This window comes from Heliangelus exortis, chromosome 29 (genome assembly GCF_036169615.1).
Source record: "Heliangelus exortis chromosome 29, bHelExo1.hap1, whole genome shotgun sequence".
NCBI lineage: Eukaryota > Metazoa > Chordata > Aves > Apodiformes > Trochilidae > Heliangelus > Heliangelus exortis.
The window spans coordinates 3,020,212-3,046,753 of record NC_092450.1 but is presented as its reverse complement, the minus strand read 5'-3'; the positions used below and the strand labels follow the sequence as shown (position 1 = coordinate 3,046,753).

At 41.9% G+C, this 26,542-nt stretch overlaps 1 protein-coding gene across 8 annotated transcripts in view; it reads right to left on the bottom strand.

Moving 5' to 3' along the window:
* The window catches only part of TANC2 (tetratricopeptide repeat, ankyrin repeat and coiled-coil containing 2), a 193,344-nt gene extending 174,504 nt beyond the window's left edge, over positions 1 to 18,840 (bottom strand). For 4 of the 8 annotated variants that reach the window (XM_071728481.1, XM_071728485.1, XM_071728479.1 and 1 more), the window contains exon 1: positions 18,626 to 18,840. The gene's annotated coding sequence lies outside the window, so the exon portion shown is untranslated. The remainder of the gene's footprint in view (positions 1 to 18,625) is intronic. The other 4 variants (XM_071728476.1, XM_071728478.1, XM_071728480.1 and 1 more) reach the window with 1 other exon arrangement.
* Positions 18,841 to 26,542: the final 7,702 nt, after the last annotated feature.

Genomic DNA, 26,542 nt, shown 5'->3' with positions numbered 1-26,542 from the left:
TTATTCCCTCTTGATTAAATAAATTACAACTGTGGTAGCTTTCAATCAGAAGCAACTTCCAGTCAAGACTTCTGCAGATATTCTAAGAGTTTGAGGTTCTAAAACCTTTATGCTGTGGTGAGTCTGCAAGCTATAATGTAACAATAAAAAAAGGAATAAATTTTAAATAAATAAATAAAAGGGATGGGCATAGTTTTTCCAAGCCAGTTTTCTTGGACTTGGTGGAGACAAGGTAGCAGTTCCACATGATTTCTTCATTTTACCTGTGCAGGTATGAACTGTCCGACCTTTAATGTCAGAATTACTGAAACAAGTAAGAACAACAGTTTATGGGGCAATAAATAAATAGAAATTGCAATCTTTTCAGCACTTTCAGTTGACAGAATTAAGCCCCTCCTGTTGTTCTAACCCAGAAAACAAGTATCACCAAAAGGAACAAATGCTTTTGAGTACAGCAATACACTTCCAGCTGCAGCATTTTCCTGTCAGGCTAAAATCTATGTCAAAAAGAAGACTTAAAGCTTTAAGATTGAAGAACTGAAACAAAAAACTTGCCTTCCATACCCACTCAACTACAGCTGTGAAGAGGTTGAGTGTGAATGATACCAGGATCTTGGATTTCACAGGAGTGAGTTTGAGAAGTCTACTGAGATACCTGGAGACAGATCCCACCCGTTTTATATCTGGAAATATCTAACATCCCTAATTAAGCAAACTTGCAATTAGCAGGATGAAATGTAAGACCAATTTTCAATTCATCCCAGAGCAAACAAAGCAATCTTTTTTTCCCCATAATCTTAGGAAGCAGACGCTGCATTCGAGCGGGTAAAAATTCAAAGCAATTTTGCAGAGGTAATTGAATTTGAAGCCTCTAAACACACAGTATAGGTCAGATGTATCCTGATCTCAACAGTTTAATTATATTTTCCCTTGAAAAAATAACAACTAACTCATACTTTTATCAACAGAACATTAATACACAGACATTAAACACAATGGCCATCTGTCTCTGAAAAGCATACACTACACCACTGATCAGAACATGCTGCTCAACCAGTCCTGCTGGAAAGAAAAATCTCTGAAATGGTCTCATGAATAGGGATTTCCATCTTTAGATGAGGTTATTTCTCTAGTTTTGGCTGTCAGTTGCACCAGCTGGTACTCATCTGATAAATTGAGTAAGCTTGGATGGTATTCTAAAATCAAATAAAATCACAGTTTAAATTCCTTGCACATACATATATGTTGGAAACAAAATACATACTGACAAAAAAATAGTCTCATTCCAAGTCTAACTTACATAAATTTCTTTTTACATAAAATATGTGGTTTAGTGATCTAACAAGTCAAAGATAGAGAAAATGGCATTATTCCTTAAATAATAATACTGTGAATATGGCTGACCCAAAGTCATTAGGAACTAATCTGGAAAACAAGTCTCATGTTTCCAGCTTGATAAAGAGTTTTGTCTTCTCTAACTTCTTCTTCTGTAATTAAAAGTAAGATTTTAATTGTTTTCTACCATCCATAATTACTCTGCCTACAGAGTTCATTACATAGGAACATATACCATTGATAAATCAAGAACTCCACAAATAAAACTACACAGCATAACACTTCAGCCCATAATTAGATGTCTTGGCTGATTTTCAACTGTATTAAGCAAGCATCCACCCTGCCATATTCTAAGTTGGCAACAGTTTCTTCATGTTCATCACTCTAAATAACTATGGGAAAGCATCCAGGCATCAATGGAATTAAATAAAAAAATTAAAAATTTAGGAAACTGTCCATGCTTTAAATTAAGATTTTTCTGCTTACCCTGTCTTAAAAAACAAAACAAAACAACACCACAAAAAAAAAACCCTACACCACTAAGCCAACAAACATAAGTATAAATGACATTTACATTCTGCTGTCTTAATAGCTCAGACTCCTGGTTTTATAACAAAAATTATAACGAGTTTCCATTTTATTTCCTGCTTAACAAAGAAATAGTTCCAAGCTATTAATGAAGTATCCAATTTTTCAGCATCTTAGTAGAGTTTATCACATTTTACAAACTTACCTACTAGCAGGAGCTGTCATTGAAAGCTACAAAAGCCCTTTCTAAAGCCTTCAGCTGCTAATTACCACAACATGTTTTATAACATGAAATACAACCTGTTTGTCCACCCTCTCTGCTCTATCTACTGATTGGTCATTATTTATTAACTACTTGTTTGGGGCACTGCACTCATAATGCACCAAGACCAGAAAGTGATGGCTTATGTTAAGTAGGCACCAAAAGAAATGTTTTCCTTCCAGAGTGGAAGAGTTATTGTAATTATCTGACATTTTATTAGATGTCAGCAAACAACTAGAAGAGGAGACTTCATGGCCCACAGCTATCATGACACTGAGGACACATCCCAAGCCTACTTTCCAATGCTGCTGGAAGCTTAGCCAGGGATTTCAGGAAGAACTGAACAAAAACTTCTTACAGCCATATGCAACCCAAGAAATCTAAGGATCAAATGACTGAAATGCCAAGAGTGTTATTTCCAGCACAGCTTTATCCCAAGGACCATGGTTACATTCCCATGTCCATGCAGCACCATCATTGCTAAGGATGCTTCAGCCACTCTTGGGAAGAAAACACCCTGAGGAGCAGCAAGGATCAGCCAGTGCCTCCTGAACATTCCACCCTCCCACTGCTCTCCTTTTGGTTTAACTTCTGGTAGAAGTGTGCTCTGTGTGTGCCATGAAAGTAACTCCTATAAATAAATTAAAGCAAGAAATTTTCCTAGGATCAAGTCATTTTATATTAACCAAACCATTCAGCCACTACAATATCCTGCTGTAATAACTGAGACATCTCTCAATATTCCTTTAAGGTGAAGCCATTAAAATAATAAGGCAAAACACAGAAAAACTGCCAACTAAGAAATCATTTCTCTCTTCTGTAAAGTCCAGGCAGTAAAAATTATCATAAATAAAACTTACAGAAAGAAAATCTTCCTTCTCTCAATTAGCTTATTCTGCAGAGCTGATAGCACTTGGTTTTCCAGGCACAGTCAAGTCCATTTCCTCCACTGTTCTCACAGCCTCCATCCAGCAACAAAGAACAGGAAAAGGAAAATCTCAACTGGGTCAACACTGAACCTAAAATTACTCTTTTGGTTTCAAGCTGAGGTCCCTCCTGTCAAAAGACTGTTCCACTCACTAGTGACTTGCTGTCTAATTACTTTAATACAGAACCATACAGGTAGGAGCAGTGAGGCTGCATTGCAGCACCTGTGGTCAGCCTTCAAAAAAAAACACAGATCATTTCACTTCCATCAGGCCAAAATGTTGCTAAGATCCAGGCCAAAGGCTATCCCCAAGTACCAATGTAGGACAGAAGGCCCAAACATCCCCAACTCCCCTGGAAATTCACTGATTCCACTTGATGGGTTGCAGGAGTTTGGGTTTGAAATCAGTAAAGAAGATGCTTTCTTATTAAAAATTAAACCCTGGACCATTCTACCAAAGGTTTACTTAGCAAATAAAAAAGTACATATAAAGAAATATATCACGTAACTGTTTTTAAAAGAATTGCTCAAGAAACTAGAAATTAAAGTTGTAACTGAGCACTCAACCTCTATGTGTAACTACTGGCTGAGGAAAAAAGTTAGAAAAAAATCAGAATTATTATTCCATTTTAAAATAATGGTACATACCCACAAAAATAAATGTTAAGCTTTATTTACTTTTGGAACAATGTTCTGACTTCTAGTTTTTCTTTTCTGCTATTCAGTCCTTTATCATGAGTAAAATAGTTCTAGACTTTTTTTTTTTTTTTTAAGAAAACATAAGTTTCTATAACTTCAAAGTCTGATTTTTCAGATTAAGAGAGACACACAGGATTAACAGCCACAGAGGATGAGGTACCTCCTGAGAGCTGTGCTATGTGAAGTTGGTTAAGTTTCTGTGAAACTTTATCTGGTTAAAACAGAACTTTCTGCCCACGACCCTCCCTCCACCAGCCATCCCCACAGACATTATCTCTGCAAGAAGAGCAACATTAAAATAGCTTTAAAAGGCTCTAATGCACTGTGAGCTTTTAAAAAAAATTCTCTTTCATATTGAGACTATGTTTTCTTCAGATTCAATCAGCTTGCTTGTTTCAGAAGTGCTACTGCCAGAGAATATAACAAATTCTTCCCACTCTCTGTTTTTAAAGGTGCAATTAAATGTTGCCACTTTCTCTTTCTCTATGATGTGAACTGTTATCTGGCACAATATCTGCCTGAAACGATTTCCATCCATCTGCAGCTGAAGTTTGTCATCACATCAGAACAGGAATCCAACCCAAATCCTGTAATACACATTTTTAATGTTGAATATCATCTTTAAAAGAGTCATACAAGACTCTTGATGTTTCAGACATGCAGAAGACAAGCTTGGAAAAGGCCCAGCTTTGTGCACACTAAGATGCAAAAGTTTCATTAGCAGCACAGGACAGGACATGACATTACTTGGAAAAGCAGAGAGATGGGAGACAATGGAACTTTTATAGAGGAAGTGCTAACACCTCTCTGGGAAAAGACAAAGTTACTCTTTTATATAACAGCACCAAAACCAACAGAAAAAGCAGCTTTGGAATCCTTTCTGCTCATGACAAGCTACCACAATAAACTACACCTAGAAGACTATTTTCCCTACATAGTGCTGAATAATGCATCAGTGTGAAAAATGGTAACACAGATCTGGTGTTGGGGTCTAGGTCATAGAGTAGATAATTAGATCCACACCCTGAAATCCTTCTAGAAAGTGATCACTACTGCAAAGTTACTATTATATGATTCTGCTGTATCAATTAATAAACAAGAACTGTCAGAATGCTCAGAAAAAAATTCTTAACAGGTTGTTTCTGCCACAAACTCCACAAGCACCCATGCTGTAGTTGGCAGTGAAGCTGAGCTTAAAGCTGAGCTTAACTTGTGTAAGCAAGATTTAAAAAACTACAGCACTAAAGTAACTAGAAGAGAGGAGCTAAGGAATGAATTTTAATACTATTAGCAATACCCTATCCTCCCAATTCCTAATTATATTTGTTGGCATAAAAACATTTGTCTCAGGCTACATTTTAGTAGGTTGCTCTAAAGCAGCTGTAGAAAACTCAGGCACCACTGCAGAGTGATTTACTACATTCCACACTGCCTCTAAGAAGTGCTATTTAGTCCTCTCTAAATGTGCCCCTGCTACATATTTTGAAATCTACAGTGAAATATAAATTATGGTTATAAATACATACACAATACATACAAGGTTTTTTTTAAAAGCCAGTGGATCAGTTTACTAGAAAGGGGGAAATCATGTAAAATTCTGACAAAAGTTTGCAATCAATTTGGTCACCAAGTGCCAAAGATTTTGACACAGATGCATCTACACAATACAGCAAATTCAGAACAACCTGGGGAAAAATATAGCCATTAATATTTACCAGCTTTTAAATACTGAGTTTATAATTGCAGATGTGAAAATCCACTGAAAGGTTGTTGCATAGAGCAAAACATGACCTATAGAATCTTTACTACCAGGATGTCTAGAGAAATAATACCACTGTGCATTCCATTTCAATCTCAAGTTTGTCAGCCTCACAGATAAAAAGTCCATCTTACAACTCTGGAATACTCAGTCCTAGCAGCATTAATACAACATAACTGCTCCCCTTACCCACTGCCCCACATAAATAATGCTGATATAAAAGCTTCTTAAAATAAACGTAAATAGTTTAAAATATTTTTTCACATTTAATAGTAAAATTTTTAATTTTAATTTCTTTTTAATCCGAGCTGTCACTAAAAGCCAATAATATGTGTGTAGTTCAAGGAGAAAAAGCAGCTGCATACTCATCCATCTTTGAACAACCAGTCACCTACGTCTGTTCTCTTCAAAGGGATGCTGTCATTTGTAGTGGCACAGGTATAAATGAGTCAAAAATACTGTTTGACTTTTAAAACCACTCAACCAAGTCAGTCTTAATCCTCAGATAAGCTTTTGTTATCTCCAGTTTCTTCATCATGAGACTGGTAGCCTTTTTCATACAAGCTTTCCAAACTACATTATTACTGAGTTCACCACTTTTCAATTACTCTTCCCACCAGTCGATCTGCATACTTATTTACATGCAATTATCTATTCAGGAAGCACATTTACAAATTCAGAAACATCTTCTTGCTGTTCTCTTTCTCAATTTCATCTCCACTAATTTAGTTCACCTCCACTAATTTATTTTCACATCTTCCTTCACCCTCAGAATTCACAAGAGAGTTCTGAGAAACATCAAACCCAGTATTTACAGATCTACACCTACAGCAGTAACTCAAGAGTAAGGGAAAAAAGCAAATTATGGTGCTCTGCTACACTGGCAACCTCCTGTCTGCTGGGCACATGCAGAGATTCAGGATCACCAGGGAGTGTGCTGCATCTCAGGAGGGAAGGTTATCAGGGGACACTGGCAAAAGCTGGAGATGCCATCCTTCTTCCTACTGGAGGAGACAGAGCAGAGGTCAGAGCTCCAAGAAGAGAGAAGCTCTTGGAATGGGGATGCCAGCCAGGCAGCTTTTGGGGAGGTTGTAGCTCCTGCAGCTAACAGGATAAAGGACAATCAACACCAAATTTGCTCAACCCAAAGTTGCTTTGCATGGTGATTCTGCAGATGGGCAACACAGGCTGGAAGCCTCCCAGCCCTGCACACCAGCAGACTGGTGCCTCTCTGGGAGAAGTGTCACTTCCCACACTGTTATTTACAGTCTCAAGACCAAGTAGAAACACTTTTTCAAGGCTGCATTTGCCCATTTTTTAATAACTTAAAAGCTGACACCGAGCTCTCAACATGGATGGGAAAGAGAAATGGGAAGGAGTTTTGTGTGTGTGATCATTTATTTAAATCCTGACCATTACTAATGAGAAGCATCACGAAAATCACTTTTAAGTGTGAAAAGGCAGAGGACTTCATTTCACACAAAAAGTGTCATTTCAGAAGATTTCACCACATGTGAACAGAAATCAATGGTGTTTGTGAACCAGACCCTGCCCAAGCCTTTGTTGAAAAGCAGCACACAGCTCATGCTACACTCCAGGGATGAGAGATCAATTTCTGGCCCCGCTACTCAAATTCAACAATGCTGTGAGCATAAAACAACAGCAGGATGAGAAGGGGGAGGGAGGAGGAAGAGGAAGAACACAAATAAAGGAAGGAAAACCAACCTGATGTTCCTATAATGAGTAATATGCAAAAGCTTGCCATCTGATATCTGAACCAGAGGTAAACACAACCCTGGTAGAAAAACAAACAAAAAGCATTTGAAAAAACACCAGGTTCTCTCTGTAGCTTTCTTACAGAGTATTTCACATCTCTGCCTGCAGTATTTCTAAACATTTTTTAGTAAAACCCTTCTAGCAAGCTGCAGAGAGATAAAAGCATCTTGCTAAAGAAAACCACTGAATTCACAGAGGTATACAAATAATACAATATGAAACCTGGAGACTTCTTTCCTCTATCTAAAAAGCAACCAACTATAAATATTGAATCTTTCAATCAAATTAGGCACAAACACATAAACAAACTTATTAACGCTTTAAGTGGTTTCTTACTTGGAAGTAGATCACAAGTTTAAATTTTACCAAGTATTTATACTTTCAATAATCATTTCCTATGTGTGTTTAAAAAAAAAATAAATTCAGATCAGCTCCCACTAGCACAAACACTTCAGATGTAACAGCTCCAACATTAAGGAACAAAGATGAAGGAATGTAAACTCAGCCTTTTACAAAAGAGAGCACTGACACACAGGCTTTCTACTGAGCTCCTTTCAGTTGTATTTTAATGATGTGTTACAGAGCATCTTAAAAACACAGAAAATATCCTCCTACATAACAATTACATTGTTCCAGACTGAGACTGAGCTTTCCTTCCTACACAGGCACCCAGAAAACCATGTTATGTGCCTTCATGTACATAAGCACCCACTACATCAAACTACAAACTACTTCTCCCCAAACACAAAGTTGTGTCCAAGATTATCTTACATATAACATGATATATGTTACCCTGGGTTTCTTTTTTAAACTCTTCCAAGCCTGGTCTAACCACATCTGTTATTCCATACACTGAAGCCAGACTCTGTGCCCTTGTATAGAGTTAGAAAAGGCTCCAGAATTTATTTTCTGCTGTTTCTGAAATACAGGATTAATGCTTCATGCTGGAAAATTATAGCATTACCATTTATAAGCATTTTTATGTGTTAAAGCACCTGAATAAACTTGCAAATTGGTCACATTAGGAAGAAGAAAACAGACACAAGAGAGCAGATTTCAGCACAGTTTTGCATTTTATGCTGGCCTCACAATACATAAATACTCAGAAAACAAAAGCCATTTGAAAATTTAGCCAAGGTTTGGGAAATTCTGCAAACAAAAACAGCCTTGACAGTCAGGAAATAAATACTTTGCTGCAGCTATAGGATTGCCAGCCATAGTTGTAAGATCTGGGTTTTATTTCTCACAGAGACCACAAAATTCACTGTATATGACCTGCAAGAAATCAAAGTGATTGTTTCATCTCAGAGAGATGTCTGGGGGGGGGAGGAAGTGAGAATCTTTTTTAAAAAAACCTATTACTTTATGTATTGCTCCTACAAAGTTCAAGAATAGCACAACGTATCAAAAACATTACTTTATCCTAACTAATTGCAAAATTCAGGTGTTCTTCTCAATGACAATACATGAGAAATGACAAAGTGTGTCTATTGTTAAAAGGAAATGCATATATAGTTTCTCATGGCATTCTGACCTGCTCAAGCAAACAGCCATTATTTTCCTAAACTGAAGCAACAGGGAGACTCTTATTTTTAAATATATCCTGCAATTCACACCAGCACCAACCACATGGCATCATTTCTTGCGCTCAGCATTAATATTTATTCAAATTTCCTTGCAAAACTTATCTAGAAATCAGTCAGCCAACAACTTGTCATGCTTTATGCCTTTTCTTTTTTTTTTTTTTCCCTGATGATCCACAAAGAGTCTGAGATGAGAATATGGAATAGCAGGACTGCTGCCAGCAGACTTCCTGCGCTCAGAGCTCGTAGCATATGGATAAGCTCTTAATACAATGCAGAAAGAAGACTTCTTGAATGTAAGCAGTCAGGATGAGCTTCATGCACAAGTTCAGCACGAGTGTCTAGACTATGAGCAAACTGCCACCAGATATAAATCTGGGGATTTATAGCACAGACACTTGACAAGTATAGATTTAAAGCTGCCCAAATTCCAAAAGTGCAGATTTCAGTAAGCGCTCGAGTGCATCGGATGCGAGAACACAGGTGGCTGCATGTGACATCTGAGGGTAAATCCCCCACATATGCCAGAGCTAAATGGGTAATAATTAATACAAGATTTACTCTGCATGCAGTCTCACTCTTTAATTGAAGATAACCAACCCAAAACACACTCAGCTAAACCACGGTTTTGTACTGACAGACTCCTCACTTGGAAGATTTTTACAGTTACTCCATTTCCTGATAATGATGAATAGTTAAATAATCTTACACCATACTATCTAATCTTTCTTTAAGATGGTTTTATCCAAACTTGGAGAGATTTTTCATTCAGCTTCATTTGTAAAGAGCATTCGTTTTCATCTACAATTTTCAGTGTTTACAGCAGAGTAAAACCCCTTGACTCCACAAGAAAGCTGCAGCACATGCAAAGCAGTAAACACAGCTGGGAGTGGTGCCTTATCTGCCTTCCTGGCTGCAAAGCAGTTTGTCTGTCAGGACAAATGCAAGAATTTGAAGTTAATCATAATGACTTTCTTTAATGCAAGCCTTTAATTGTAACCAAGACACATCAGGTACATAAAAACCAGATAATGGGTTTGGTTTACAGGAATGCTGACATGTCTTGCAAAAATCGTCTCATTCAAGTAACTATTTGAAAGATGCCTTCATATATGACTTAAACCTTATTCTGAACAGAAATAGTTTGGTAAACACACTAAACAACATATTCAGGTGATTACAAAAAAAAAAATAATGTTCATTAACTCATTTTAAAATTCATGCATGCAGTCACCAACTTCAGTGCTGATCTCCACTACCAAAGATCCAAACTATATATAAAGATCCAACACAACCTGGAACACTAACCCAGCACAAGGACCATGAGTGCATCCAGTGACCTTGGACAAAGCCTTTACTGACTAGATTGGTTAGGTAGCCTTAGGGACACTTACAAGAGGCAGAAGCAGTAAAAAAAGTCCACAAAGAAGTCAAAGTCCAATGCAAAGCTTATCAGCTTCATGAGGACCCCTGCAGGTAAAGCTATGCTGGGGAGAACAAGAAAAAAATTACTGGCAAAGTCCCCCAGCAAAAAGAGAATATGTGCTGCTAAACCATCTACCCAAATAACCTGAGAAAGAACAAAACCCCCTTTGAAAACCTATCCGTGTCTGTGCATTAATTTTGTCCAAGCTGATACATAGTACTTGGAGTGTCTGAGGAAGTCTGCAACAAGAACCCAGAGCTGGAAACAGTCACAAATTTGCAATTGCCTCTGAATTTCCCTTGCTCCGTGTGTGTGCAAGCAAATCACACCAAGGATTTTTCATCATTCTGGACATTCTACAGATCTTTGCATTTTCCAGACTCCTCTGTTCCTGTTTCCCTTTATTTATTCTACTGACCACTAATTTCATTCAGAATAAAATCATGATAAATTCATTTGTCCATATTTTAAGTTTCCATGTTTTCAAGGTCCTTTTGAATCAAATCCTTTCTTCCTATCCCTGCAGCCCCAAGAAAGCTGATGTCATCCACAGGTTTATCCAGTACACTCTCAATTCTATCATCCAGGTTCCTAGGCAACTAACCAGCTTTGCATTCACTTTACAGCAGTTCTGATCATGCTACATCTAACTTTTCAGATAAAAATACCCCTGGCCACTACATCAAGAAAGCTACTCAAGGCAAAACAAGGGATTTTTCACCAGTTTTTCTGTGTCATACAGCAGGTAGCAGCAATTTCTTCAAGACAACGGTGCCAAAGCTTTCAGTTCCCATTCAGCCAGCTCAAATCCACAGAGGACTCCATTATTCACCCTTTTAAAATAATTCCTCGGTTTCAGCCTCAAGCATGCAAACCAAGTTCAGGTTTACATAATGTAAAAAAATAAATAAAAAGCAACTTTTTTTTAGTGCCTGGAAGATGGTCTAGCAGGCATCACAGCCCATATTCTTCTGACTTACTCCCTTCACACTTCCTTTCAGATGTAGCAACTAAAACCTCAGCAGAGCCCCCCGTGACTGAAAATACGTCTCAAGTTCACAAAAAATAAATACTTCCATCTCCTTCTCTTAGGAAACGTAAGCTAATTTAGAACTACACCATTTGGCTTGTGATCACAACTTGTAACTGGCAAGAACTCCCACTGTTATTACTTTTTGGGATAACTACTACCCACATAGTGCCAGATGGTATATTCCACCTCTGCTGAGGAGGTGTAGGAGCACTGCCTGCTGTCAGCATTGCATTTTCTTTATTTTATTTTATTTTTTAAACCAAGAGACAGATAATATTACCAGTCTGAAGAGACAGCGGGTGGGCATATGTAGATCCATTACAGCATAAGCCTGCAAAGAACAATATTCCTTTCTCTAATGGTGCCTGTAAAATTAAATCCCCACTCCTTATGACAAAAAAGCAAGGGATGCCTTGACTCATGCCCAAGTATGAGCAAAAAGTTGTTGCCAATGGAAAGCAGCTCACAAAAACTTCAACCAAACACTGATGTTCCAACTGTGAAGCAGAGGATCTCAACTGAGTCAAACAGTAGAAAATTGAGCTGGGGTCCTCTAACAAAATCTCACTCGGAAAATTAAACAAGAAGAATTATTTGAATAAGAAGAATCTCCATTTAATTAGCAAATGGGAGAGAGATTTCTCCCTTCATAAAATATAAATTCGCTATTAATCTAAGATTATTTAGAAATCAAAAAGCTGCTAGGAGAGATAGCAAGTATCACACTCCAACTTAATCAACTACAGGAAGTAACAGATTAAGCCACATACAGCTATAGGCACAGACCAACTGCCTGAACCCACATCACTTCACAGATACACTGAAAAATAACAACATGAACAACAACGTGGACTGCAAGTTTGGGGCAATCTGGCAAAATCCACAAGAACAAACATGACTTTAATCATTTATATCACCATATCTGCTCCCATTTGCACCCCTCCACAGGCTGTGATGTACAACTCTCCCAGAAATTGGACACACACACTTCCTTCTGCCTCCTTCCTCCAAGCATCACACCCTTCTAAAATCAACCCTCACAACATTTTACTTGGCTTGTCCTCTCTCTCACAACCCTCCCATATTTTATTCCATAAAATCTCTGAAGGAAAATTGCTTGTTTGTCCACTAATCTCCCCTTCACTGAGGACTTTCTTCTTCAGCACTCAGCCTGCCTAAGCCTATCCCAATTATTATTAATTACTCAGCAACTGACCCCCCTTTTTGCTCACAGACATGCACTGAGAGCCAAGACATCAAACTAAATATCTACATGTATTTAAGGGAGCTAAGAGAAAAAGGAGATGACACAGGGGGCTTTGGTCTGAAAGGACATCACTATTTTGACCAACTTCTTTCAGGTTCCAAGCATCATGCTGCCATGGCCCTGGTGTCTCCCTACCTCCTGGAGAACTACAGAACATGGAGGTTTTTCCTGCTGCCATCTTTAAAAACAAACACCTCATTTCTACAACAGCACTGTGCACCTTTATCTTCTAATTACTAGGCCTCTTTAAATTGTTAACATTAAGAGCATCCTACTATCAATAGTATTTTCTTGACACAGATTAATCCCAAAAGAGAGAAACTGAGGTAAGGCAAAGAGGAAAAATCGTCTGTTAATAAAGAGGTAAATAAAAGGATAGACAACAGGAAATATGCAGCCTTCATTGTTCACTGCACTCTGGTTGCATATTGTTCCTTTGCTTTCTAATAATATTTCTTTATTAAAACACTAAATTTATGGGATCACAGCCTAAGAAGAGAGGATGATAGAAGCTCATTTTTACTGGTAGAAAAAGGGATCACCAGGACCTGCTGCACCAGGCCATGGGACAAGAAAGGATTGTTAACAACATCTGAGCACCATCACCAGTAAATAATTTCAGGACAGGGACACCAGGAGAAAGGCAGTAAAATGGGATATTTTTTTGCCTTACACACAGAAACCCTTCCAAGCTTTGGGGAGGTTTGGCTAATGGCAGATACACATTTGCTATTTGCACAGGAACAAACACAGCTTTGAGCTTTCTCTGCTTTGATCAGCATAATAAAGTCAGAAACACTCATCAGATGACTTCTGAGTAACTTCTTTGAGATAGGGCAAGATGAATGGAACTTCTTGTGGCACAAGAAAGAACAATCCACATCTCTTCACTTTGGACATATACTACTCTATTCTTTCCAGTAACTGCAACCAAGCAATTTATGAGCAACAAGTTACTCCAAAACTTTGATATGATGAATATGAAAGCTCTCCAACAGCAAAATCACTCCCCAGCCAAACAGAAAAATTAACTGCAACTCCAGCCTTCACACCACAGAGTTACCAGTCCGCTCTGGAAGATATTCCTTCAGTCACCAATATGTTCTTTTTATAAAGGACAAATAAATAACAAATACTGGTAATGGCTGAAATGTCAACATGCATGATTCATCACCCTCTTCATTAGTTATGCCAGTTCCAAAGAGAACACCACTCTAACAGATTACTTCCCTACCCATGAGCTCATACAACATCATTCCTCATCAGCATGAGGGCCCCAGCTCCAGAAGGCAGTGGCATGTGGGGACTTGCCTACATAGGAATAGTAACAGGAACTCACCGGGATTCTTCATGTTCCTCAAGTATCTCCCTCTGCCTCTGCCAAGTTGGCTCTTAAGGATTACTACCTAAGGTTACTTCTTTGGTAAATCTAAACAATTCTCATCTTTACAAAGCAACAGGACTGGTGGGAAGGAAAAAAAAAAAAGCCACTCTCAAATCTTAAAAAAAAAAATAAATTAAAAGCGACGTTTTTAACAAATAAGCCCTCTACTCAAAGAAAGCTTTAATGAAAGAAAAAGTATAAAAATGACTGCTTTATGTAGAATACACACAAAACCACCCACTACTTGTGTTTTATAAACACCATGAATAAGTAATGAGTCCTCTGAAATCAAACAATCATGCAATGTGGCACAAAACCAAATGAGTCAAAGCAGCATACTATAGTTCTTATATCATTACTAATTAATGTTCTCTTAAAGAGCACTTGCAAGATGGAGTTTCTCACACCACAGTATATAGTCACTTATTTAACACATTTAGGAAACATAAGTAATAAATGCTGCCCAGGAAGAAAACCAGCCTGTTCAGGGAACTTCACAGATTATCCAGAGACCTCTGAAGTACCACGGTCCCATCACCACAGCACCCAAATACACAGCATTTTTAACCAAAAAACTCTCCCATCAGAATCCCACACTAAGACAAGCTAAATTCCTCCCCAGTTTCTCCATCACCCTCATCATGAAATGAGATCCTTCACCACAGGCTGCTTAAGCAGATCCTCAATGAACTCTACCAGATGAGGCAGCTTCACAAGGGACAAGCACTAGACAGGGCTCTCAAATCCAAGTCTGTCCCTTCTTAATTCAAGTACACAGAACTTCTTTAATTAACACAAGGCTTCTATTTGTAGTAATTTTTAAATGAATGTAAAACAAACAACTGTGCTTCAGCCCCATAAAATAACAGGACTGGGACAATTCTATCATAACTAGAATTTGTTTTTTAAAGCTCATAAATCCAGTTGGCAAATAAACCAGAGATGAATGATCTAGTTCACTCCACTGCTGCAAATATTTGCAGATGCAGTGAGGTTTAAACACTAATTTATCTCTAGTGAATGCAACAGGCATGCTCTCTACCTTGATGTTAACATGAACATGTTATTCTAAGATGAAGGCTTCAAATTTTATGAGTCAGAAACAACCAGCAGGCACACTCCTGCTCTCAGCTGAAGGCCACAGTAACCTCCCACAGACCTTACAAGTAACATCACGAGGCTCTCTATAACCATAAAGCTTTTGCACATTCTACAGATGCTGCTAAGTTTTCCTACAGCTTGGCACAGATTTATTATATTGGAAGCAAAGTGCAAGACAACCTGAATTGACACAGCCAGTGAGGTGTGTAAGGCTGTGAGCATTCTGTGTGAAGCACTAAACATAAGCAAAAGATATACACAGGGAAAGGCACTCACTGTACACTGAAAATACCATTTGCAGAGACATTTTTAAGGCCTCATGCAACTACTCCAGGCCTGAGTTCACAACTGGCATCAACCATTCCAAGAGCTCACTGCTGCTATTCCATACTCCTGCATCCTCCTCCTGTCACCCTCATGTGCAACAGGTCAAGTTCAGTTTATTGACCCAGCTAGAAATGAACTCTGCAAAAATAAATAATTTTCATCCAGCCAGCAGCTGGATAATTTTCATCCAGCTCAAGCATTTCACTTGGTACAAGAGAGAGGGCTCCAATGCCACAGCACTGAAGGTGGGAGAACAGGGACAAGAGGTCACTGCTTCTGCACCTATTCTTGAAATCATCTCATCAAGAAACTACCTTTAGAGCCATTTGCTTATCTAGATGTCAAAGGAAATCATCTTGCCATGTCATTCTCTAAAGAAAATTGACATTCAAAAGCATAAAGAATGTGTGCATATACTCCAGCTTTATATATCAGAAAGACAGAAAATCTTTTTCTTTGGGTTTAAGGCAAAAGGGGTTTTTTAATATCTCATGACACAGAATTATGCACTGCTAGCCCCAAAGCTGATCACAAGTGTAACCACCTCTAGAAAAGGTAAACTTAGATCTAACACAAGGAGGAACATAATCGTTTTCTTCTTTTCATTTTCAAATGAGAAAAACCATGCAAAGAAGTTGCAGGTTTTAATGTTACCAAGTGGATGTTTTTTTATTGGTTTCCTTTTGCTATCTAATAAAAAGAAACTATTACCAGTTTCATCAAGCTTCCTGAAATTTAAGTATAAGATTCTATATAATAAAACTGGGATGTGTCAAAGGCATAAAGAAGGCCTTGAAGACACCTCATGCTCCTGGAAATGTAAATATATATATATATCTATAAACTAAAACCTGTACAGAGTGCATAATACATGATGCACATTTGGGCCTTACCCAATTTGCATTTATGGACATGAATATTACTAAATGAGAACTTACAAGCAGCAAGTTAAATGTTCTCGTCTGTAATACTGCATTAAAAAAATTAATCTTTTAAAAATTCACTGCACATAACAGGTATGCTCATGGATTTCTTGACATCAACACATAAATCACTTGTATTCTGGAGGTTTAATTGAAAGTGAGTCTAGTGTATGTAACCTAAAATGTTAAAAGGCAATTGTGAGGTCCCTCAGAAGCCATTTTTTGTTAAGAATATGTGTTTAAATTAAAAAAAAAAAGCTCACACAGGCTCATGGGAAAGCCAAGGGAAAAGACAGAACGATGAGAAGAAGACAGGAATTGCTACAACAAAATCAATACTGATAAGGAATTTTATTCTATAAATTATATTAGTCATCCAGTTACACCAAATATGTAACCAGTAATTCACATTTTAATTACAAGTCTTAATCTGAATCAACTATGCTTCAATATTCTGTGACCACAGTCTAGATCCCAACAGGGTATGGCCCCATCACACCTGTCCACACAAGTGGATTTGGTGCTGTTTGGAGTCTGCATTTATGATGCACTTACTACAAAAAAGAACAACTCCAAGTAGCTTATTTTCTAGAAGCCCTGGAGTCCCAAAGGCCACAGACCTCAAATGCTTGAAGAGAGTCTTTGCCTAAGCACTGCTGCTTCCCCACCCCACCTCCCTGATAGTTGGTTTGCAGAGCCAAAAATGAGATTTTGATTATGGCAATTTGCAGTATATTGTATTTTCATAATTCAGCTGCACATTCATCATACATTTTCTAGATAAACAAACCTCTACAGAAAGTATCCATGATCTAAGGCGTCTCTCACCACTCCAGTCAACTGTAACTGGAAATTCTCAACAGTCTGTTCTTGCCAAAAGACACTTATTTCACTAGCTTCTTTTCTTTTTTAATTCACAGGTTTGGTATTTAAGTTTCGGAGGATTAAATAAGAAAAAAATAGACAATACCCAACCTTTAGCAGACTGAAGAAATCATTCCAAGCTCCAACCTGAAAAACACTGCAAGCAGGCTTCCATGGCCATGTTGATATTCTCTGTGGCACATTTGCTGTATTTCTTCTTGTTCTCCCAATCCAACATGAATTTGCAGCTGTTCAGTACACTGCAGCTATGCTACACTCCTCAGCAGCCCTAATGAACCTGCACAATTTATTTAATTTCTCCAAATATTTCGTATTCCTTCAGCCATCTCCACCTATATTTCATATTCTGTACGAAAGCCTAAAATCCACACTGATGCATCATTCTCTAAACCAGTTTACCACCTTAACATTCCATCCTGAACTTCCCAACACAAATGGGGACAGGAATCTGTCTTTTCCCTGCAAAAACATACACCTAAGAGAAGCCGTCTGCCTCATCATCTCTCATTTCTTTTTTCACATATTAGCCACCAACAACCAACCCACGCCTGTAACAGAAAGATACTGCGTGTCATTAGACTCCACACTCCTTACTCACCCTATGGGAGGAATAAGGGGGAGGATATTTAACCCTTTTTTTGCTCCAGCACCACAGAAGGAGCAGGGAGGGAGTGTTTGCCTCACGTGCATGCTACCTGCAGCACAGCGCCTGGAAAAACGGGGCCGTTCTGCAAGAAAAATTCCTTCTTATACCTCCCCCCCCCCCCTACACGCACACCCACAGCGTTTCAAAGGGATGGATCCGAATTCTGCAGCACGAAACAACTCGCTTACCTTTACAGATATCGTGCCGGTCTTATTAAAAATAAAAAATAATAATTAAAAAAAAAAGGTGATTTCTGATGGAAAAGACGGTATTTTCGGAGCTCTACCTGCACGCTGCTCTTACCGACCCCACCTTCCCAACCGCCCGCACCCACCCAGCTGCTAACCCAAGTTTTATTCACCAAGAGCAAACCCACCGCCGACCGGGTCAGCCCCACACACCCCTCTGTCACCGACACGGGGGTGGCACCGACACCGACACCGACACCCCCACCCCACCCCGCCGGGGTGCGGGGGTCTGCCGTCCCCCCCCCCCTCCACCAGCGTGCAGCACCGAGCGGGGGAGGGGAGGAAAGGGGGAGGGGGGTGTGAGGGGTCTCGTCGCGATTTCCACACAGACACCGCTCCCGCCGTCCCCTCCCCGCCGCACGCCGACATGTCGCCGGGCGTCGCCTCCTCACGGCCCACACACACACACCACGCCGCCCCCCCCACCCCCACCCCCTATTCTATCGCGGTGGGAGGGGAAGGTGGCCACACAAACACACACGCGAGAGAACGACCCGGCGCTCGCTGGCCCTTACCTGTCGCGACAGCGTCGCGGGGGTATCGCCGTCCCCACCCCCCCTTCCCCCGGCGGCCCGCGCGCCCCCTCACAGACCCGCGGCCGCCGCGCGCGGGGCGCCTCCCTCTCACCACATCGCCGCGAGCCGCCGCCGGGCTGAGCGCGCGCGCCCGAAGGGGAGGGGTCGGGGACGGTGGAAGGGGGGGGGGGGGGGGTGAGGGGAGTGGGGGGCGGCCGCGATCGCTCCTCCTCGGCGGCTCCGGCCCCGCTGCAACTACCACAGCGCCCTCCTCCTCCTCTCCCTCCTCCTCCTCCTCTCTGCCGCCCGCCCGCCCGCCGCGGCCTCCCCCGGGGAGCGGCGATCCCCGCGCCTCTGCCCCCCGCGCTCTCTCTGTCTCTCTCTCGCGCTTCGGAGCGCGCTGCCGCCTGGCGGGGGCGCGCGCTGGGGGAGGGGAGGGGAGCGGGCGGGGCGGGAGCGGCGCGCGGCGCTCGCCCCCCGGGCGGGCGGAGGGGGAAGGGAAGGGACGGGAAGGGTTGGGATGGGATGGGGTGGGATGAGAAGGGAAGCGGCGGGCGGGCGGGCGCGCCCCGGGGCTCCTTCCCTGGGAGGTGAGCGGCCCGGGAGAGGCGGAGCTGCTGGGTTATTCATGAAGGGGGGAGGCGGGGATATGCAAAACGCGGACCCTTCTCCGCCCGAGCGCAACCTGCGCCGGGGGAGGTCCCCTCGGGCAGGGCGAGGCGGGGTCGCTGCCGGGCTGCTCCCTCCCTTCCTCCCTTCTTCCTTCCTTCCTTCCTTCCCTGCCGCTCCTACCTGGCGCGGCCGCTGCGGAAGGCGGCGGGATGCGCCTTAATCACATCCGTGATCGCCGCCTGCGATAAACGGCGGTCGGGAGCAGGCGGCAGGGAGGCAGCGAGCTCCGGCACGGCCAGAGCAGCGCCCGCGCCCGGCGAGCGGGAGAAACTTTAGCGGGAGAGGCCCCTGGGGGGTGGGGGGGGGCAGCGCACCCCGGTGTGGGGCGGGAGCGGGAACGGGAACGGGTCCCTCCTGTGAGGGGGAAGGCGGCGGCGGAACGCGGTTCCTTCCTTCCCTGAGGGGAGGCGGTGGGAGCGGAGCTGGAGGCTGAGGGGGAAGGCGGCGCGGATCTGCCTGGGGAGGGGGAGGCGGGGGGCGCGGGCGCCGTCCCTGAGGGGAAGCGGGGGGCGCGGAGCCGCTCTCGGGGGGAGGTCGGGGAGGGGGTGGGCGCGGAGCCGTTCTCGGTGGGGAGGCGGTGCGGGCCCTGCCCTGGGAGGGAGGAGGAGGAGGAGGAGATGGGAGCGGGGCCCTGGTGTGAGAGATCCCGAGCTCAGCAATTCCTTGGGAAGGGTTCGCTGAAAAGGAGGGAGCGCAGGGCCCCGTGGGCCGGGCTGCGGAAAACGGAGCTCAAGCGGCTCCGGCATCTGTCAGCGGGACCGAGGCGTTCAAACCTCTTGTGATGGCTGAACCTGTCCCTGCAGGTACCGCTCGGAAGGGACCGGGGCTGAGAGAAAGGATTTTTTGGCGATGAGACGTAAGGAGGAGATGGGAACGAGATCACCGCAACCCGGCCCGGTGTGGGCAGAGCTGCTCCAGGTATCTCCAGTAGCTCTGCTGCCAAAACACCCCCACAGCCTGCTACTGTTGGTTTATTAAAAAAAAAAAATTAAAATACACACTTCTAGGAATACTACCTGAACACCAAAACCTTTTACTCATCCTTGCCTAGACAGTTGAAGACCAGGTTCAAAAGAAACACACAGGAAGAGAAAACCTAACTACCTATTAAACCTAATGTAAACGTTTATTTAAGTTACCTCAATAATTTAAGGTACACATTGCAACCAACAATCCACTCAGCACAGCAGTGCTTAATTGCCCACTGTGAATGAAACTTAATAGTGACAGATATTTGGTTTTCTCATCAAACTAAAAATCAGCATTATTTTTGCACAATAGAACACAGTAAACAATTCTTGTTTGTAGCATGCTGTTTCCCTTTAAGAAAACTAATATTGAGGTCTTAGTCAACAAAATAATCTTTTCAGTCCAGTACAAAATGTTCCCTTTAATTAAATTAATTAAACATATCTACACTCCCTTGGGATGGATGCCTTGTTAAACCTTCTGGGTGCAGATTATTGCCTTGCATCTAACCCCAGAATGGTTAAGAGCTTTACAACACATCTGCCCACAGTGCCAAATTAATGACCAAATAAATTAAGCAACAGGGTAACCTTCAGTTGTGAGTCAGGAAAATTACTTGTACAAAAAATAAATTGAAATAGAAAGAATCCTGCCTCGGAAGCGTTAATAAAAATTTGAGGGAGCTCTGGTTTGGGTTTTATGTGTATTTGTTAGCAGAGCTGATAAGATGCCAAATTTGGGGAATTAAGCTTGGATCAGAGTGTTATCTGTAGCATCTATCACTGCAGTCCTCTGGTTTTGCTTTCATAGGAGAGTGGCAACACATAAAACAGTGCAACAAGCACTTTAAAAAACAACACAATCAGAGCAGGGAAATGTTCCAGAAATACTTTAATCTAAATCTGTAGCCTCCTGTTTCTTTCATTACTTCCAGCAGAAGTGCTTTCTCTAATTGCTTATCTCCTGTTGCCCTTTAGTCTTTTTAAACCACATATACCAGAGAGGGATACAGAGCCAGAATAATTCCCATTTTTCCTTCTGCAACTTCTTAGCATAGCAGATCACTGACACTGTGCACAGTTACATACCAAGGAGGAATAATAGTTCCACCTACAAGAAAATATTCTCAGAACTGATGTCAGCTGCTTTCTAGATGTACCCCCATCATTCCTAAGAAAAGAGATCTCAATACATCAGTTTGTGAAAGAGAGGGAGGATCTAATGTTTCCAGTACAGAGCTGAGAAGCCAAAGAGAATGAGATAACAGCAAAAAGAACCCAGCTTCCAAATGGGAAGAGCCACAGGGTCTGAATATTTGGTTGTTTACCTCCAACACAGAACTTGGGTCAGCACCTGGGGGAACACAGAGCAATCACACAGAGCCCTTTCCCCATCTTGCTCAGTTTTAGCCACAGCCAAAAGTGGAGGCTTCAGCATAGAAGCACCTGGAAAGGTTCCTCCAAGTCCTGGAGCAGCCACCAACCTTTGTAGCTTTAGGACCTCCTGAAGCAAACATGATTTCAAAATCTTTCTGTGGATGTGTCCCAGTACACACTGGGTGCTCTCAAGTGAGGACCCAGGTAGAGGAGAGGCTTCTCTGAGGCAATACTTGGGTCTGAGCTCCCTGAGGCAGAGGTGAGGACTGAAAACAAAGCATTCTTGTTCCCCACTGATGATGATCCTGCCAGGAGAGTGAATTTGCTCTAAAAATGCCACCCAGGACACACAGGCACCTTTAGTTCCTGGACCTGGCTGTTCAGGCTTATAAATAAAGCACCAAACTGCCCAGACCTGTAAGATTGGCTCGGTCTGTGGCTATGCAGAAGCACAACTGTGTCAAGAACATTAAGATAAATCAGTGGCAGCATTTAAAGTTTTCAGGGATTAGCCAAGAGGGGAGTTTTCAGGGTCACCACTCCTGGCTTTGGCCCAGAAATCCAATCCAAGTTCCGTGTTGGTCACATCCACACCTTGTTACATCTCATCCCTTAGCTGTGTCACCACTCCTTCAAACACCTCTTTGGTAAACTGGGGAGCCAAAAGATTCCCATAAAACCTCAATCAACTCTTTTATGTTTTGTGTTTGTACTGCAAGCTGATAGAAAGTTTGCACAACAGCAACTAAAAAAATTGGCTGTAATAAACAAGATGTTGTCTCTTAAGTAGCCAGAATCCCTACAGCAAGACATAAAAACACTCAGTCTTTTAAATCAAATATACCATCAGATCACCTCCTAGATGGAGTCCATTAAGTGTGACCATATAAAAAATAAATACTGCTTACAATATTTGTTATCTAAGAAATACATGCCTGTGGAGTAAATATTCTAGTATAATCCTGTAAGTATGAGATACTAATTTTCTTCACACTTCAGCAGTCTAAAAGAACACAGGGTCTGCCATCCCTTCAGTAACTGATGAAAGGCATATCTATTTGTGTAGCCTGGGGAGTTTTGAAATAGATTTGTTGTTTTGCAGAGGGAAAAGGGAGATTTCTGGTTTTGCTGGCTGTGTAATTTTAATTTTTGCAATTTTTTGGCAAGAGCACCTTGAGCTGGGGATAACTGACTAGATGGTCTTAAATCTAAATAAATGTGGGCTTTATGGCCCTTCTACCACCAAGGCTGCACTAACACCAGCATTACTGAGCAAAGGCTGAAACTGGGGCAGGCTAACAGCTTCAGAGAAGCAATGGGCTGAGTAAAATTATTTTTTGTGATTCCATGTGATTAAGGGGACATCTTGACTGCAATAATGCACCTCTGGCAGAGGGCAAACAGCACTCAGCTGAAAAAAAAAAAAAAGGCAAATCTTCAGAATTGTCTTGGGTGTTGTTAATGTGACAGAATTCATATGCTCCTTGTAGCCAAAAGATGTCAGAATTTGTATACACACTAGACCAAACCAGAACACCAACTTTGGGGAATTTCCCCACTTAATTATGCCAGGACCAACTTAATTCTGGATTTAAGACTTCCCAAGGTCCCCAGCAATGACTGGAGGTGGCAATCAGAGCAATGTGCAGTCAGAGCAGGAACAGCTCACACCATTTTCTACAAGGCCCAGCTAATTACAGGCTGTGTTCAGTGGCTACTGTCACAATTTTGGATTACATGGGATCTTTATGGTCCTCAGTAAAAATAAAGATCCACCAAGAGTGGCTGAAAACTGCATTTCCAGTTTGTCTGTGCCCATTAATTAAAATTCCAGCACATTATCCTTTGTAATTTATGTTCCAGTGTTCTAGAAGGGTACTATATAGAGACTGGTACTTTCCTGTGGTGGTCTCAAGACACAGGCAGGACAAGACTCATTGGCAGATCAACTAGGATTGCTGGAAAAATTAGAAGGGTTTGGTTTGGTTTAAAAACTTTTGCTACTTTTGCAGAGTTCAGACAAAGTTTGTGCATCCCCAAAACTTCAGAAATTATCAGCTCTAAAGCAGTGATCAGTATTTTACAAGCAACAAAATAAGTAAGGCTCCTTAGAGTAAATCTGTCAGAATTTGGATAAATTGATGTAATATGTTGCATTTTAGAGTACAGTTTTAGTCACAGTAATTTTTATGAAAGGAAAAAACTTCAGTTCACTCAATTTGTTTCTGTCAAATACACTGTAACTTCCAGTGTTTAAACTTCACTGTTTATTCCAGTGATGGAATAAATGGTATTTAGTGAAACTGCCTAAATAGTCCCATGTATTGCAATAACCCCTGGCAGTGCTATCAGAACATGTCAGGTTCTTTTCCAACAGAGCATGTATCCTATGCAATTCACAAAATAAATCAGTGTAAATATTTTTTTACTACTGCTTCCCTACACCAAACTCCCAAGTGCTGTAGTAGAGTGCTGGTCTGAGCACTTATTTTGTGAACTGAACAGCAATGCTGACAGCTGGAAAATGGCACAGGAAATTTTTTCTGGACACAGCAGCACCAGAACACCTCCTCACCTGTATTTCTGGGTTTTAGTTGACAATTCTGAACACACTAAAATCAAGCAGGGTCCTCCCACCATCCTCAGTGGGTGAAAGACTTGACCTTTAGCAGTTGGATTAGATCCCAGAAACAAAGAATGGTTTGGGTTGGAAGGGACCCTAAAGCTCACCCAGTTCCAACCCCCCTGCATGGGCAGGGACTCCTTCCACTAGACCAGGTTGCTCAAAGCCCCATCCAACCTGGCCTGGAACACCCCCAGGGATGAGGCATCCATTCTGAAGGTCTCAGCTTACATCTAGCAAGCATCCAGGGCCACAGAGCTCTGAGGTCCCTCAGCTGCCACTGAAATGAGCTCCTGTGACAGAAATTGCCCCATTTTGCAGAAGTGAATCTCACAGCAGGAGATGTGGAAATGCTTCCTGTCCAAAAATTACTCCAAGTCAAACCACCATAAAGAGTGAAGGAGAGGGTGTCTCCATCCAGAGTTCAGACACAATAGCTGCTGAATTTTGGGAAAGAATATTTAAAAAGCATTATTCCTGTCTTCAGGAGGATCTTCCAGTTGTGATGCACTATCCCAAGAGGGCATCATTAGCACGAACCTCAGCAAAGCTCCAAATCCTTTTTTTCATGACATTCCTAAACTGTTTGCTCCACCCTGATTCATTTTAGGAAACTGATAAGACAGCTGTGAAAATACACCACCTAAAGCCCTCTCATATTACAAACCAGCTGGCAGAACTTGCACTTTTTTTTTTTTTCCCTCCCAAGGGAATAAAGATTGTTGTTTATCCCACTTTTCAAAAGGCTTATGAACCAAACTGTAACCTTTTCCTGATTAACCCAGCTGGGACTGTTCAGTAGGTGTGTACTGATACAACATTTTGGCTTGCAATAAGCAGCAAAGCAGCTGCCTCTGAACCATGTGTGGGTTACACTCAATTTCTTATTATGAAGGGGGGGTGGGAGGTTTTCCTGTCGTGAAAACACTCAACCTTTTCACTATTCCTCTTCAGTGCCTCATTTGACAGCCTCCTGTCACCAGGTAATAGCTGGAAGAGCTCATGTCTTCACCCCAGCACAGTACTGGTAAAATTTAATGGCAACTGCTCAGAACTCTGCATTTTGCAGGCAAGGAGATGCTGAAGATGCAGCTTGGCCCATTCTCTGTTTGCACACCCTTCCCTCAGACCTTCTCAGCTGTTGGTATTTGACTGAAACTTCCTTCTTACCCTTCCCTGTCCTGCTGTTGGGTGTCACCAAGCTGGTGTTGTTCTGACACCCCAGAGGTGCCTGCAGCTCAGTGACAGATCCCTCTGCACAGACACAACACTGAGATCCAAATCTGGAGGAGAAATGACACTCCAGACACACTCGAGCTGAATTTACAAAGTCAAGCCCAATGCTTTGGTGCTGAGATTCCTTCTGAATGGTTTCCTTCCTCCAGTTGATCCCAGCTCCCTGCTAGCTGGGCCTGTCCCAGCCCTTGCCTCTTTCTCATCTCTTTTTTTTTCCTCTGGTACTCAAGAGTGGAAACCCAACTCACTTCTTCCTCTTGGTCCAGATGTGATGCCTGCAGCTGAGAAAGTTTGGGAATGGACTTCCAACTTAACCAGGGAGCCCTGGAGACCTGGGGATGGCTTCTGCTACCAGCAGACATGCTGTGTGTGTGGCTCCTGGAGGCAAAGGAACCCAGGAATATCTCCAAACTGTCTGCATTAAAATGCATCCTGGGATGGGCAGGATAGGCAGGGCTCTGCCACAGCTTTCAGTCCCTTTCACTGCTATTTTAGCCAGAAGAAGAGTGAGTGAAATGTTCACCTAAAGTAAATGCATCCACTGGGATGCAAAAATATGTAGAATACAGGTTCTGTATCACTGAGATCCTGAGAGAAGGGAATCTGGGGGCAGGGTAATGAAAGAGATGTGCTAGAGGTACCCTCCTGCTTTGTCCCTAGGAAGGATTTCCATGCCTAAATCCCTCAGGGAATATTACTGCTTTCCTCAGCATCCCATTCTAGTTGCTTTTGAAAATACAAAGAATTGTAAGTGAGCAGAACCAAGGACAGAGTGGCTGGTGCCTCTCTGAAGCCTTTCTGGGGGGTTCTTTTCTGAAAGAGGATGATTTGCTAGAACAAACCACTCTGTGTGCAACCAATTATTGCTCCAGAATGAGTTGAAGCTCAGATAATTCAAGAACACCCCTTGAAACCTGCAATTCCTGCCTAGAGCTTTGTCATCCCATTTTTTTCCATCCTGAGTATTCTGTTGTGTAACATCAGCTACTTTGCAGTTAATTTTTTTAAGGTAAATCATATTTGAACAGAATCAAAAATAAG